Consider the following 13,959-nt stretch of genomic DNA (forward strand, 5'->3'; position numbering starts at 1 on the left):
CAAATCCTCAGGCATTCATGCAGAGGAACAATTACAATGTTCTGGAATGGCCATCCCAGTCCCCAGACCTGAATATCATTGAACATCTGTGGGATGATTTGAAGCGGGCTGTCCATGCTCGGCGACCATCTAACTTAACTGAACTTGAATTGTTTGTCCAAAATACCTTTATCCAGGATCCAGGAACTGATTAAAAGCTACAGGAAGCGACTAGAGGCTGTTATCTTTGCAAAAGGAGGATCTACTAAATATTAATGCCACTTTTCTGTTGAGGTGCCCATACTTTTGCACCGGTCAAATTTTGGTTTAATGCATATTGCACATTTTCTGTTAGTACAATAAACCTAATTTCAATCCTGAAATATTACTGTGTCCATCAGTTATTAGATATATCAAACTGAAATGGCTGTTGCAAATACCAAAATATTTAGAACTAAAAATGATTAAGATTAATAGGGGTGTCCAAACTTTTTCATAGGACTGTATATTTACCCATATGCCAGGGGCAGTCATGTGACCGCCCCAGGCACATTTTCTGATTTCCTGGTGACTTTCTGTTTCAGGAGACGGGAGGAAACCAGAACTCCTCTTTACAGAAGCAAAGAGAACCAGCGTTATATTGCACATACGTGGTAGGCCTGTTGCTTCTCTTCGCTTCTGCCAGCATTCCATTGCTCAGGCGCCAGCTCCCAGGTGTGGGCAAAAGAGGGACAGTGGCCCCAAAATCATCTCCAGGATGAGAAGACAGGTAAGTATGATGGGGTGGGGAGGGGGTTGGGGGAATGTTAGGTAGCTAGGGCTAGTAGTCCATGGGCTAGCTAAGGAAATTGGGGGGAGGTTGTGAGGGAGGAAATCAGAGGGGGGATCTGAGTGAACTGCAATGTATCATGGTAGTTGTAGGTTAAGACAGAAGGAAGCTATTCAAGTAAACAAATGCAGAGGACACCTGGCAGGAACTCCCAGAGAAAGCCAGAAATCCCTCAAAACGCTGCTAAAGGTATATGGGTGCACTTATTAACCCATTAATAGCACTAACAGACCTTTTATAAAAATAATTATTTTGCCTGGAAAACTAATCAATGTTTTATTGGGTCTTAGCTGCAATGTCACACTGCAGAGCACCAAAGCCCATTTCAACATAATTTTGAATAATTTGCTAAACTTTTTATTCCCTCAGTAACAGAGCCATGGACAGACAGAGGAAAGTAAAAAGTGCATGCAAAGTCCTGCAAGGTACTGTGTGCAAGTTAACATTCTATTTCGTGCTAACAGATTCCCTTTGATTAGAAAATCTGAACTAGGACAGTCACACTTTTTTAATTCCTGAACAGCCCTTTTAAAGAGGACCTTTCACCTCATAAGGCACATGCGGTTTTATATACCGCTAGAAAGCAGACAGTGCACTGAATTCAGCACACAATTGGCTTTCACGTTCTATGCCACAGGTAAAGAGCTTTTGGTGCCAGTACTGTAGCTCTTCACTGTCAGAAGGGCGTTCCTGACAGTCAGTCAGGAATGCCTTTCCTCACAGTAGTGTCTATTGCGCTGTACTGTGATAGCGGGGAGGAACGCCCCCAGTACTAGTCTATGGACGAGTACTATCAGGAGGGGAGGGGATCCAGAGAATTATACAATCCCTGACAGAAGTTCTGTTGCTTATCCATGTTGTGGAATCAAAAGCTTATAACCTGACTTTAAATTCATCCATTGGTTTTATAAATGACTCATATGAAAGCTGAAACCCTCCCAAATGTTTTTTTTTTTGTTAAGAAAATAAATTGGCATCACTGCTGAAATATTGATCATTTAATGAACACAGAAAGGTCAGATTTTGGCAAGACAAAAGTTTTGTCGCACACATAAAGTAATGTGAAAATCAAACCAATAATTCAGTTCAAATACAAAGATATGTCTCATAACATTGGTGAATAAAGTTGTGGTGCTATTAGAGCCATATTTAATATTTAGTGTGACTTTCATGAGCTTGAAGGACTGCATCCATGAGTTTAGACAATGATTCCTACAATTTTTTGATGAAGTCATCAGGAATAGCAAAGAATGCCGTCTTACAGCCTCCCAGAGTTCAAGATTCAGTTTTTTAATTGCCTTTTGTTTAGTGATGGCTTCTGGGCACTGATTCCACCATGGAGGCCATTTAGAGACAGAATCCTACAAACTGTTCCAGTTGACACAGGGACTTGAGGTGACCAGGCCTGTTGGAGCTCTGCTGCAGTGGAAGAAGGGCTGGCTTTTCATTTTCTAACCAACAAATGTTCCTCCTGAGCAGTTGCCTTGTGGGGTCTGCCAGACCTGGGATTGTCAAAAACATCTCTAGTCTGTGCAAATCTTTTTTTAATTCTTTGTACTTGATGCTGAGACACATTTAAAGAGGACCTTTCACCATTTTTCCCAAAGGCAGTGTTATATACTGCCGGAAAGCTGACAGTGCGCTGAGTTCAGCGCACTGTCGGCTTTCCCGATCTGTGCCCGGTGTGAAGAGCTTACGGTCCGGTACCGTAGCTCTTCTATGGTCAGAAGGGCGTTTCTGACCATTAGCCAGGAACGTCCTTCTGCCTCGCGGCGCCAATCGCGCTGTACTGTGGAGCCGAGAGGAACGCCCCCTCCCCTCCTGATAATACTCGTCTATAGACGAGCTGTGTGAGCAGATGGAGCCTGCAGATGGAACCTCTGCAGTGGATCTGGTCTTCAGCCTCTTGATACTCAAGGCTTTGGTCGCATGGCTGATTTTTGGCATGTTGTCAGAGGTGAAGTTGCAGTTCAAGTGAAGGTCTGGGGTGCTGGAGTTCTCTTTATACACACCCATTAATTAAATGATCAATTACTGAACTAGGATTGGGGGCATTATATGACAAAGCGACAAAACTTTTGTCTTACCAAAATCTGACCTTTCTGTGTTTATTAAATGATCAATATTTCAGCAGTGAAGCCAATTTATTTGGGAGGGTTTCAGCTTTCATATGAGTCATTTCTTAAACCAGTAGATGAATTTAAAGTCAGGTTATAAGCTTTTGATTCCACAACATGGATAAGCGACAGAACTTCTGTCAGGGACTGTATGTCTTTTTGCCATTTTCAGTAACTTAAAGAGGACCTTTCACGTCCTCAGGCACATGCGGTGTAATACACCGATCTGTGCCCCCACTGAAGAGCTACCAATGCCATTACTGTAGCTCTTCAGTGTCAGAAGGGCGTTACTGGTAGTCTGTCAGGAACGCCCATCCTCACAGTAGCGTCTATTGCACTGCACTGTACTAAGGGAGGGGGCATTCCTTACCACCCAGTGATGACGCTGAGCAGTGAGGAACGCCTCCCCAGTACTCGTCTATGGATGAGTACTATGAGGAGGGGAGGGGGTGTTCCTCAACGGTCAGCGTCATTGCTGGGCGATAAGGAATGCCCCCTCCCACAGTACAGTGTAATAGACACTACTGTGAGGAAGGGCATTCCTGACACACTGTCAGAAACGACCTTCTGAAAGTGAAAAGCTACTGTATCGGCACCGGTAGCTCTTCAGGGGGGGGGGGGGCACACAATGGGAAAGCCGATAGTGCGCTGAATTCAGCGCAATGTTGGCTTTCCAGTGTTGTATTACACCGAATGTGCCCCAGGGGGTGAAAGCTCCTCTTTAACATACATTTTTTTTTTATATACATAAGCAATTTGAGAGCAGCGGAGACAAAATATATTTAATCAGTAATCAACTCACCGATATCTTTACCCTCATAGGGTTTTCTTTACCCTCTACCTCTTGGTTTGTCTAAACACACTGGAAATGCCATCAAATTAACAATCAATTACTAAGGTGGGCCAACAATGTGGCTAGTGATTAGATGAGTGGTCATTTACTATGTGTCAAGTGGGGCCAGAAAGTAGAGTCTGACTGGGGACACAGATAGTACTGGAACAAGAGTGCTGAGGAATGTACAGCATTTTTAACATTTCTAAGGGGCCGTTCACACTACCGTTGGTGTCCGCTCGGCAGTGTCCGTACAAGATTTTAGCAACGGATACTAGATGGTCCATTTGCAATTTCCATTCATTTCAATGGGATTTTATCTTGTGCCCTTTAGTGTCTGTTTTTTCAAGAGGACAAAAAAATCTTACATGTAGGACTTTTCTGTCCGTTTGATAAAATGGACAGCAAGCGTCCTTTATTTTTTTAACATTGAGGTCTATAGGCAACGGACATATAACAGACAGTAAGGCAGGGTTCACACTACCATTGGATTCCGTTATTAAGGTGTCTGTTTAAAAGAAAAAACGGACACCTATCATAACAGACATTAACTGACACTAACTGATGGTAATGTGTTGTTTTTTTTAAAAAAAAAACCAGACACATTACTATCAGTTAGCATCAGTTATGCTGGGTGCACACCAGCGTTCGGCTGTCTGCAGAAGATGGAAACTTGTCATGCAGAGTCCAGCTGTGAGCGCCGGTGAGCGCTTTTTGCTCTGTGCAGCGAAACTGTTTCTTTTTAAACCAGACACAGAGTACTGCATGTCTGACTCTGTGTCCGGTTTAAAAAAAAATGGGTGGGTTTGAAAGATGCCAGCAGGTTTCCGTCTCCTGCCCTGTTTTGTGCAGGAAACGGAGACCTGCAGAACGGAGACCGGGCGCAGATGTGAACAAGCCCATAGTGTCTATTTTTTTTATACTGTCCGTTTTTTTTTTTTGCTGTTTATGCTTTCTGAGCATGCGCAGAAAATAAACGGACACAAAATAACGGACAGTAGCTGATGGCTATCAGTTAGGCTGGGTTCACACTACTGTAGGTGTCCGACAGCTAGTGTCCGTAGCTAATGTCTGCGCAGGATTTTAGCAAAGGACACTAGCTGTGTCCATTTACACTTTCCATTATTTTAAATGGGATATTATGTTGTGTCCGTGTGTCCTTAAGTGTCCGTTTACAACCATGTCCGATAATTCGAGCGGACAGCAGAATCCTACATCCTAAAATCTTGTGTGGACATGAGCTACGGACATTAGCTGTCGGACACCTATGGTACTGTGAACCCAGCCTTACTGTCTGTTATATGTCCGTTGCCCACAGACCTCAATGTTAAAAAAAATAATGCACACTTACTGCCCAGTTTTTCAAACAGACAGAAAAGTCCTGCATGTAGGATTTTTTTGTCCGCTTGAAAAAACGGACATGGTTGTAAACGGACATTAAAGGACACAAACAATCACTAAAGGACATAAGATAAAATCCCATTGAAATGAATGGAAATTGCAAAAGGACCTGCTAGTGTCCGTTGCTAAAATCTTGTACGGACAATAACCACGGACACTGCGGAGCGGACACCAATGGTAGTATGAACACCCCTAAGGATGGTTTAACACTATCGTAGGTGTCCGACAGCTAGTGTCCGTAGCTAATGTCCGCGCAAGATTTTATCATCAGACAGTAGCTGTGTTCATTTACACTTTCCATTATTTTAAATGGGATATTATGTTGTGTCCTTTAGTGTCCGTGTGTGTCCTTAAGTGTCCATTTACAACCATGTCCGATAATTCAAGCGGACAGAAAAATCCTACATGTAGGAAGCCAACGGTATTGTGAACCCTGCTTGATCCATACTGAACCTGTTTTTTTCACAGTAGGTAATAGAAGAATACTGTAAAGTGGACATTCTGTTCTCCACTGTCCAGCAATGATACGAAACTACACTAATCTTAGTAGTCAAAGCTAAAGGGCCCTTCCTGCCGCATGTGTTTTTCAATCTTTGTTTAATTCCCCTCCTTCCAAACCCCATAACTTTTTATTTTTCTCTTCAAAGAGCCATATGAAGGCTTAATTTTCGCGGTACATATTGTACTTTGTAATGGTACCCATTTAATATTCCGTAAGAGGTACTGGAAAGCTGGCAAAAAAATGTCAGAATGGGATAGAAGTGGGGAATGTCTGATGTTTTGATTGCTTTTGATCAAATTTTTATGGTGAAAAAACGCCAGTTTGGCTCATTTTAATTTAAGTATTTTATTAGCCATCCTAGGGGGCTTGAATCTGCAATATTATGATTGCATGTCCCATAAATTGCAATACAACTGGGAGGCTGAATTCTTTGCAAAAATAATAAATTTCTTTAAGGGCTCGTTCACATCTGCGTTGTCCTCTCCGTACTGCAGGTTTCCGTTTCCTGAATAAAACAGAGCAGGATACGGAAACCTGCAGGAGGCTTTCTCACCCATTCATTTGAATGGATGAGAAAGCTGTCCGGCCATGAGCGTCAGTGAGCGTTTTGCGCTCTCCACCGCAAAACCGTGTTTTATAATCCGGATACAGAGTCGGACATGCAGTACTCTGTGTCCGGATTTAAAAATCCGGTTTCGCGGCGGAGAGCATAAAACGCTCACCGCCGCTCACGGCCGGACCCGGTCTGTGCTTTGCGTCTTCTGGCATGCAGAAGACGGAAAGCACAGAACGGAAGGCTGAACGCAGGTGTGAACCTAGCGTAAGTCGTCATATTTTGACTTTTGTTTGTAGTTCAGTGTACGGGAATGCATGAGGCATCTTTTTTTGCGTTTCCTGATGTATTTTTTATATATACCAGTTTGGAGAATGTCTATTGCTTTGATTGCTTTTCATCCATATATTTATGGGAGGTGAAACAGCAGGTCATCTCTTTTGTTTTTTTCCCTGCTATGGCATTCACCGTCTGGGAACAATATATTTTTAAGTTTGTAGACTGCGTGTTTTCGGCTATAAGGAGACCAAATGTGTACGTGTTTCACTTTATTTTATCTTTTATATGTGTTCTAGGGAAAGGGGTGGGGGCAGAGAGCCATTCCGCTAAAAAAAGTGGTTATTTGCAGACCCTATAGATTATAATGGGGTCCACTGGGTTTGCACCAATTTTATTCATAGATTGTAAGCCCTCGTGGGCAGGGCCCTCTACCCCACTGTGCCAGTCGGTCACTGTTAGTATTATATCTACCTGTATATTTTGTATATTTTATGTAACCCCCCCCCCCCAAATATAAAGCACCATGGAATTAATGGTGCTATATAAATAAATAATAATAACACTGAAGCTGGCGAAGAGAAAAAGTCCTATCTACACAAAATCTGCGGTGGAGACTCAAACAAATGTGGCCACAGCTTTAACATTGTAGCCTTTAGGGTCAGTTCACACGTGAAAACCGCCTAGCTTATTTGTGCGAGGTAAAAAACCTCGAGGAGTTTTTTTGACGCTGTTTTTTGCATTCCACGCGGTTTTTGACGAGGTTTTTGACGCGGTTTTCGCTAGCGGTTTTCGCTAGGGTTTTTTTTTCCTATATGTGCTATAGAAACTGCAGGCGAAAACCGCGCGGTTTTTTGCAAAAAACCGCGCGGTTTTGTGTGCAAAAAACCGCGCGGTTTTTTACTGCGCGGTTTTCGCCTCCCATTCACTTCTATGCAATTCTTCAGGCGTTTTCCGCCTGAAGAAAGGTCATGTCGCTTCTTCAGGCGGAAAACGCTAGGAGGAAAAAAAAAGCTAGTGGTCTACATAGACCACCATGTTAAAGGAGAGGTTTTTGAAGCGAATTCCGCTGTCAAAAACCTCCCCTTTGCCCACGTGTGAACTAGCCCTTATGAAGTAACCCCTGAACACACAGCAGGGTCCAAGCTCAGACCGCTATACTCTGCTCCTATTGGCTGAACATCAGTCATTCTAGAATGTTTACCACAACACTGGCTTCTGATAGGCCATCTCAAACATCAATCACCGCCTGACCCGCCCCTTTCTCCAGATGTATAGAGCAGATGCCGGCGGGAAGACGACGTGTCAGATACGCATCACGTCACTCACCTCGGATGTCCCCTCTTTGCTCTCGCGCGTATACCGATAAGGACATGCGATAATAAATATAAGACACGGGTAAATGTCAGGCTACAGCCGGGTGAATATCGGTCAGCTCTAGTCACTGCTCCTGTCAGACACTGCAGCACACACAAACCCAGTCACGGAATGAGTGCTGTACTGTGTAACGTGGGAGCGACACTGCCAATAAATAGGACGCTTTCCTCCTAGCTCTGCTGCTGTAATGACGCGTCTATATGCCGTAGCCTAGCCTGGCAACTTCGCGAAGAGCACGCACCCGCAGAGGAGCGATTATGAAACCTGCATCAGCCATTACAGAATAGCGCAGTCAAGGCATTACATATGTACTTGTGACTAACCTGGCTAGCCGGTGCCATGCCGAATAGCTCCACAGCGAGCCATCCTGCCTTCCTGCAATGTAAACATTGTCGTGTTGTCAATAAAGCTAGAGAGAAGACTGGAGCCGTGGTCAGTGATGGGGCGGGGTCAGTGTGAGGGCTGCGGTGATTGGCTGCTGGGAGAATTCAAATACTGAACAATGCAGAGTGCAGCAGTCACGCCTGTGTGTAGACAGCATAGCTACAGTTATATACGGGAAATCATGTAGGGTCTTCTGCAAGCTTCCTGCTCATACTCTTCATGTTTTTCATAAAGAAAGTCTGCAGTATCGAGAGCACAGCTCAATGCAATTGTTTAAATCATACTGAATAAACCTTTTTAAGGCCCCACGTTGTGAGCCGCTGCGAAAAAGCGTTCAAGGCAAAACCGTGGCAGAAACGCATCACAGTAGTTCCCACAGCACTTTTCACAGAAAGTTCGCAGAGTTTTTCTCTGCAGTGTTTTTGGAAATTACAGCATTTCTTCTTCGGGTATTTTTCTTCAATATGTGGATGGGATTTGCTACTTTGCAGGGAATGCAATGTTTTTTGCTTGTTTAAAGGGGCTCTATCACTAGGAAAAGTCATTTTTAACTAATCACATCTTTGCATAGCCTTTAGAAAGTTTATCCCATAAGTCTGTTTTTATTCATATGCTAATTAGACTGGTGCACGATACATCGTGCACACCTCTCCTGTTGTTTCCTATGGGAGGCTGCTGATGATGACGCTGCTTCCTGTTAGCCTCACACACATAGTAGATAATAGGAGAGAGGAGGCTGCTGGGAACTTCCTGAGCTGGCTGGAAGCTCATTAGCATATGAATAAAAACGGACTTATTCAGAAACCAGTGAGGCAATCTACATACTAAAGGTAGGTGTGAAGTAGCATTTCTAAAGGCTATGCAAAGATGTGATTAGTTAAAAATGACTTTTCCCAGTGATAGAGCCCCTTTAAACCACGTGAGGCTGTGGCCTAAAGGGGCTTTCCAGGATTTTTCGATTGATGACCTATACTTAGGACATACCTCCCAAGTTCAAAGGACAGAAGATTGTGGCGCACATAGCACGCTGTGGTAAATTTAATAATAAATTTAATTCCACCTACTTTACGTGGACTTCACCCATCCCCATCCGTTTGTCATTATGTCCCCACACAGTATAATACTCCTTCTGTCACCCTAACATTATTCGCCCCCACGTTATAATGTTTCCCTCTAATTAACCCCCACAGTATAAAGTCCCTCTCCTGGTGCCCCAGTTTAAATTGAGGGCAACTAGAGGAGGCATAAAAGTGAGGCGGCTGGAGGGAGACATTAAACCACGGGAGCAGCTGGAGGGCGAGATTAAACTGGGGACAGCTGGAGGGGAACATTAAAGGGATTCTACCACTAAATCGCTTTTTTTTGTGCTTTAGACGTCGGAATAGCCTTTAGAAAGGCTATTCGTCTCTTACCTTTAGACATGGTCCCCGCGGCGCCGTTCCTTAAAAATACCGGTTTTAACCAGTATGCAAATGAGTTCTCCGCAGCAATGGGGACCGGCCATTTTTGGGAGGCTGCTCTTGCTCTTGTAGATCAAAACAGGAGCGTACCGCGCAGGTGTCAGAGGTTATACCGTCACGGAAGACAGAAGAGGTGTTGCAGCTGGAGATGGAGGCGTCGCTGGAGAGAGCTCTCTGTCAGCAGTGGGGACGCCCTCATCACCATTTGAGCGCTGGGGCCCGCCCACATTGCTGTGGAGAACTCATTTGCATACCGGTTAAAACAGGTATTTCTAAGGAACGGCGCCGCGGAGACCATGTCTAAAGGTAAGAGATGAATAGCCTTTCTAAAGGCTATTCCGACGTCTAAAGCACAAAAAAAGCAATTTAGTGGTAGAATCCCTGTAAAATGAGGGCAACTAGAGGGTGGCATTAAACTGGTTGGCAGCTGGAGGGGGACATTAAACTGGGAGTAACTAGAGGGGGACATTAGACCAGCTAGTTGACAGTTTAATGTCCTCCTTCAGTTGCTCCTTAACCCAAAGTTTAAAGGGGTATTCCCACGTCGCATACTCACCAGTCTTTGCTGCTGTAAATTCTTCTTTCTTCCGGCTTTGTTGCGTCATTGGTGGGCGGGGTTACATATGCAAAGCCAGCGGCGAGAAGTCGTAGCTTCTATGCCGCTGGCCCTGCGTGTGCGTTGCCGATGCAGCTAGGCATCGGACGTACAGCCTTCACAATGCAATACAGACCCGGCATCCGCTGTAATAGAGAGGCGGATGCCGGGGAGTGTAGACGCCGGCACAGGTGCCTGCAACATCGCTACGCTCCTGCCCTGCATGAAGCCAGCAGCGGCAGGAGCGATGCTACTATTCCGCTCCTCCGCCCCTCCCCTCCGGAATAGCAGCATCGCTCCTGCCGCTGCTGGCTTCATACAGGGCAGGAGCATAGCAATGTTGCAGGCACCTGTGCCGGCGTCTACACTCCCCGGCATCCGCCTCTCTATTACAGCGGATGCCGGGTCTGTATTGGTGGCCCCTTCTCCCAAAGTGTAAACTACCCCCCCCCCCTCCAGGCTCGCTCCCGTGCACTTAGCCCCTCCTCCCTCCCCCCTGAGAGCAGCAGATACATCACTTGACTTTTGACCAGATAAGTCAAGGGATGTGTCAACAGAGAAATTAATAAAGTTATAAAGTTATATAGTGGACAAACAAAGCAGTTTTGCTGAAGCAGTGTATTTAGGAAAAGTCTTCCATTCACATTAACAAGCAGTATAGATAGGATCCTTGTGATGGGACAACCCCTTTAATTTAATTCCTATCCCTTACATGGGCTACAAAGTGTATGGAGCAAAAAGCACATACATCCACACACAGTGCAACTCTACTGTAGCTCAACTCCTGTTCATCATATGATGTGATCTGGGTTCAAAACCCTGTATACAAATAATGAGGAAGTATATAAAAAGGAGGAACCCGTCTGTGATTTCATTACAGCTTTATTCAATTTTTTAATGAGATATATAATGATATAATGTAAATAGCGATAGATATGTCTCACTATATATATATATATATATATATATATATATATATATATATATATATATAACAAAGTAAATTAAATAAGTTATCCAAGAAATAGTTTTTTTCCTGGAGACTGGGAAGGTGAAAAAAAACCCAAAAAAAACAGAACATACTCACCTGTCCTGGTGCTCTGGTGTCTCCCACTGTAGTCTGATCCTCCAGTACCCTCGAGCTTCTTCTAGTGTCAGTGTTAGGATCACATCTTCCATCTTGTATTCTGTCAGCCATTTTGTAAGTCATTTCTGTTCTAAGCTTCATAAGGATGTCTGTTTAGAGTCTAAGAGACCCCTTTAGGGGATAAGGCGTGTGGAATGTTAATGGTTGGGTTATAACTCCTTATCTATTTGTGGTCATCTTTGAGGGTGGGTGTAGAAACCGGTTCAAATAACCTGTTTGGTCGTTAGCCCCAAGGCCGGAGCGGACCAGTACGTGATCATTATCTCTCTTTCTGTGATATACATCTAGAACTAGTGTATGATGTTGGCTTACACATAAATATCTTAGATTCTTTTTCATGTCATGAGAAAGGTCATCCCAGGTTGGAGTGTAATAATGATATGCAGACCTCAGCCAATAGTCATGTGCCAGGCTTGTCTTATATCTCTATAACCAATCGTGTTGTACCTGATTAGAATAGCCAAGCCAGCTCTTTGTCTGTAATGTATTTAAACTACCTTTTTCTTATAATAAATCAGAACTCTTGATACACAGCCATCTTGTGTCATTAATCAGTTCTCCAGGCTTAAAAGAAGATGGCTGCAGTCCATCTAGGCCTGTTAATTAATTATTTAATTTGGAGCTCTGCAACATACTATGAGGACTCTTTAATGTCCCCTACAAATTGGCTTCCAACGTGCGGCTTGAGAAATAAGGAGACGGTTTACTGATCCCTCGGACGACCAGTGATTACAGAAGTTCCTGGAACCACAGATCCAAAGTCAGCAGCTGCAGGTAAGAACTTTTATCTTACCAATCTGATCTGTGTTTCTAAGGACTTTGTTTTCCTGTCCGAGTGTGAGGTAAACACATATGTTCCTTATATAGATATCTCAAGCTTTTTGCAAAGAACCTAAGAGCAGTATGTTGTATGGATGTTGCTAGATAGGAACTTGGGCTGAAATTGTTAGCTGATCTGTTGTGGTTGTGCAGTTGTTGTATTCCTCATTTGTGTTCTGTAGAAAGTAAGTAGTCACGTGACAAAGGGACATAGTGATCCCTCATCTGACCTTGAATAGTCACTTTTGAGTCAGCTGCAGTTGTATCTTGTGAAAGAAAGGGCAGTGAAAAAAGGCAGAAATCTAACTGACCTTGAATAGTCACTTTCGAGTCAGATACAGTTGTATCTTGTGAAAGAAAGGGCAGTGAAAAAAGGCAGAAATCTAACTGACCTTGAAAAATCACTTTCGAGTCAGATACAATATATATATAAATATTGTGTTGTATCTTGTGAAAGAGAGGGTAGTGAAAAAGGCAGAAATAAAGCACGCAGAACAAAATGGGAGAAGTGCAGAGTCAGCCAGTATGGAAATCAACCCAAGAGATAGTAGAAGAGAGAGAGAGTAGAGCCGTGGTGAACAGCTGTAGCAAATTGTTGTTGTACTGGACTTCTGAATAGTAGTCATTGGCAAGGAATTGACTCCATCCATAGAGGCTGGGTTCAGGATCAAAAATTAAGTAAAAATGTTGAAAAGTTGGACGCAGGTAAGCAGGGAAATAGAAAGGGAGGGGTATAGAAATAAGGAACATGAGGGAGTCATGTATTATGCCCCCCCTGAGAAAAACCCATCTCCCTATGAGCAAAACTCTGCACCATCTGCTCCAGGTAATCCTGATGGATGGACATGTGGTCAGGAAAGAGCCTGTAAATCAAAATGGCGGCATAGTGAAGCCCCTACCTTATTACAAGCTGCCAAGGGCCTTGAGTTAGATCACAGGTCTGAGAAGGAGAAAAAGGTATTGCTTGCCTTCAATAATAAAAATTCTGGCCAGAGAACTCGCAACAGACAAGGAGGCAAACAAAAACACAATTACAAGTGTTATCACTGTGGGAAGCCAGGCCATTTTAGGAAGGACTGTAGGTCTCTAAAAGCTAGAAACCCCCCAGCTCAGGGCACTGACCAATGTGCCAACACCCCTCAATGAGGAGTTGGCAACCCTGTACCAGTCCTCCCTGCAAAAACATCAGAAGAAGGTGTGGCAATAATACATAAAACAAAGGGGAGGTATTGGGGGAAGAAATCCCCTTCTTAGTGGATACAGGGGCTGCCATTTCTGTTGTTAAAGGATACCACATACCTTATGAGCTGAGGACTGATAAATCTCAATCTTGTGTTGGATTAGGAGGAAAAAGAATCAATTTAAAAGAAACAGTGCCACTCAATGTGAAACTTAGAGGGCAAAATGTCACCTAATTGCTTGTTAGTGACGGTGTGCCAACATCTCATATTGGTACTGAGGTGTTAACGGTGCTTGGTGCAAATATAAAATTTGATCCTAGTGGGGAGGTACAAGTGGAAACATCAGCTACTGCCACTGATGAATTTTATATGCTGGCTGTCTCATTGTCTGAGTCATTTCCTGTTTCTGTACTAACTAAGGAGGAATCCACCCAGCTTTCCCAGGTACCAGATAAATTCACAATGAGTGTCAGGCCCCTCCCCCACCTCCTATTGTCCTCTGTATAT

General features: G+C 43.8%; 1 protein-coding gene across 3 annotated transcripts in view; it reads right to left on the reverse strand.

Annotated features, from left to right (window-relative positions):
• The window catches only part of MPHOSPH9 (M-phase phosphoprotein 9), a 48,295-nt gene extending 40,026 nt beyond the window's left edge, over positions 1-8,269 (reverse strand). For all 3 annotated transcript variants that reach the window (XM_075274205.1, XM_075274196.1, XM_075274187.1), the window contains exon 1: positions 8,190-8,269. The gene's annotated coding sequence lies outside the window, so the exon portion shown is untranslated. The remainder of the gene's footprint in view (positions 1-8,189) is intronic.
• Positions 8,270-13,959: the final 5,690 nt, after the last annotated feature.

The sequence above is a fragment of the Leptodactylus fuscus genome, chromosome 1 (assembly GCF_031893055.1).
Source record: "Leptodactylus fuscus isolate aLepFus1 chromosome 1, aLepFus1.hap2, whole genome shotgun sequence".
Taxonomy (NCBI): Eukaryota; Metazoa; Chordata; class Amphibia; order Anura; family Leptodactylidae; genus Leptodactylus; species Leptodactylus fuscus.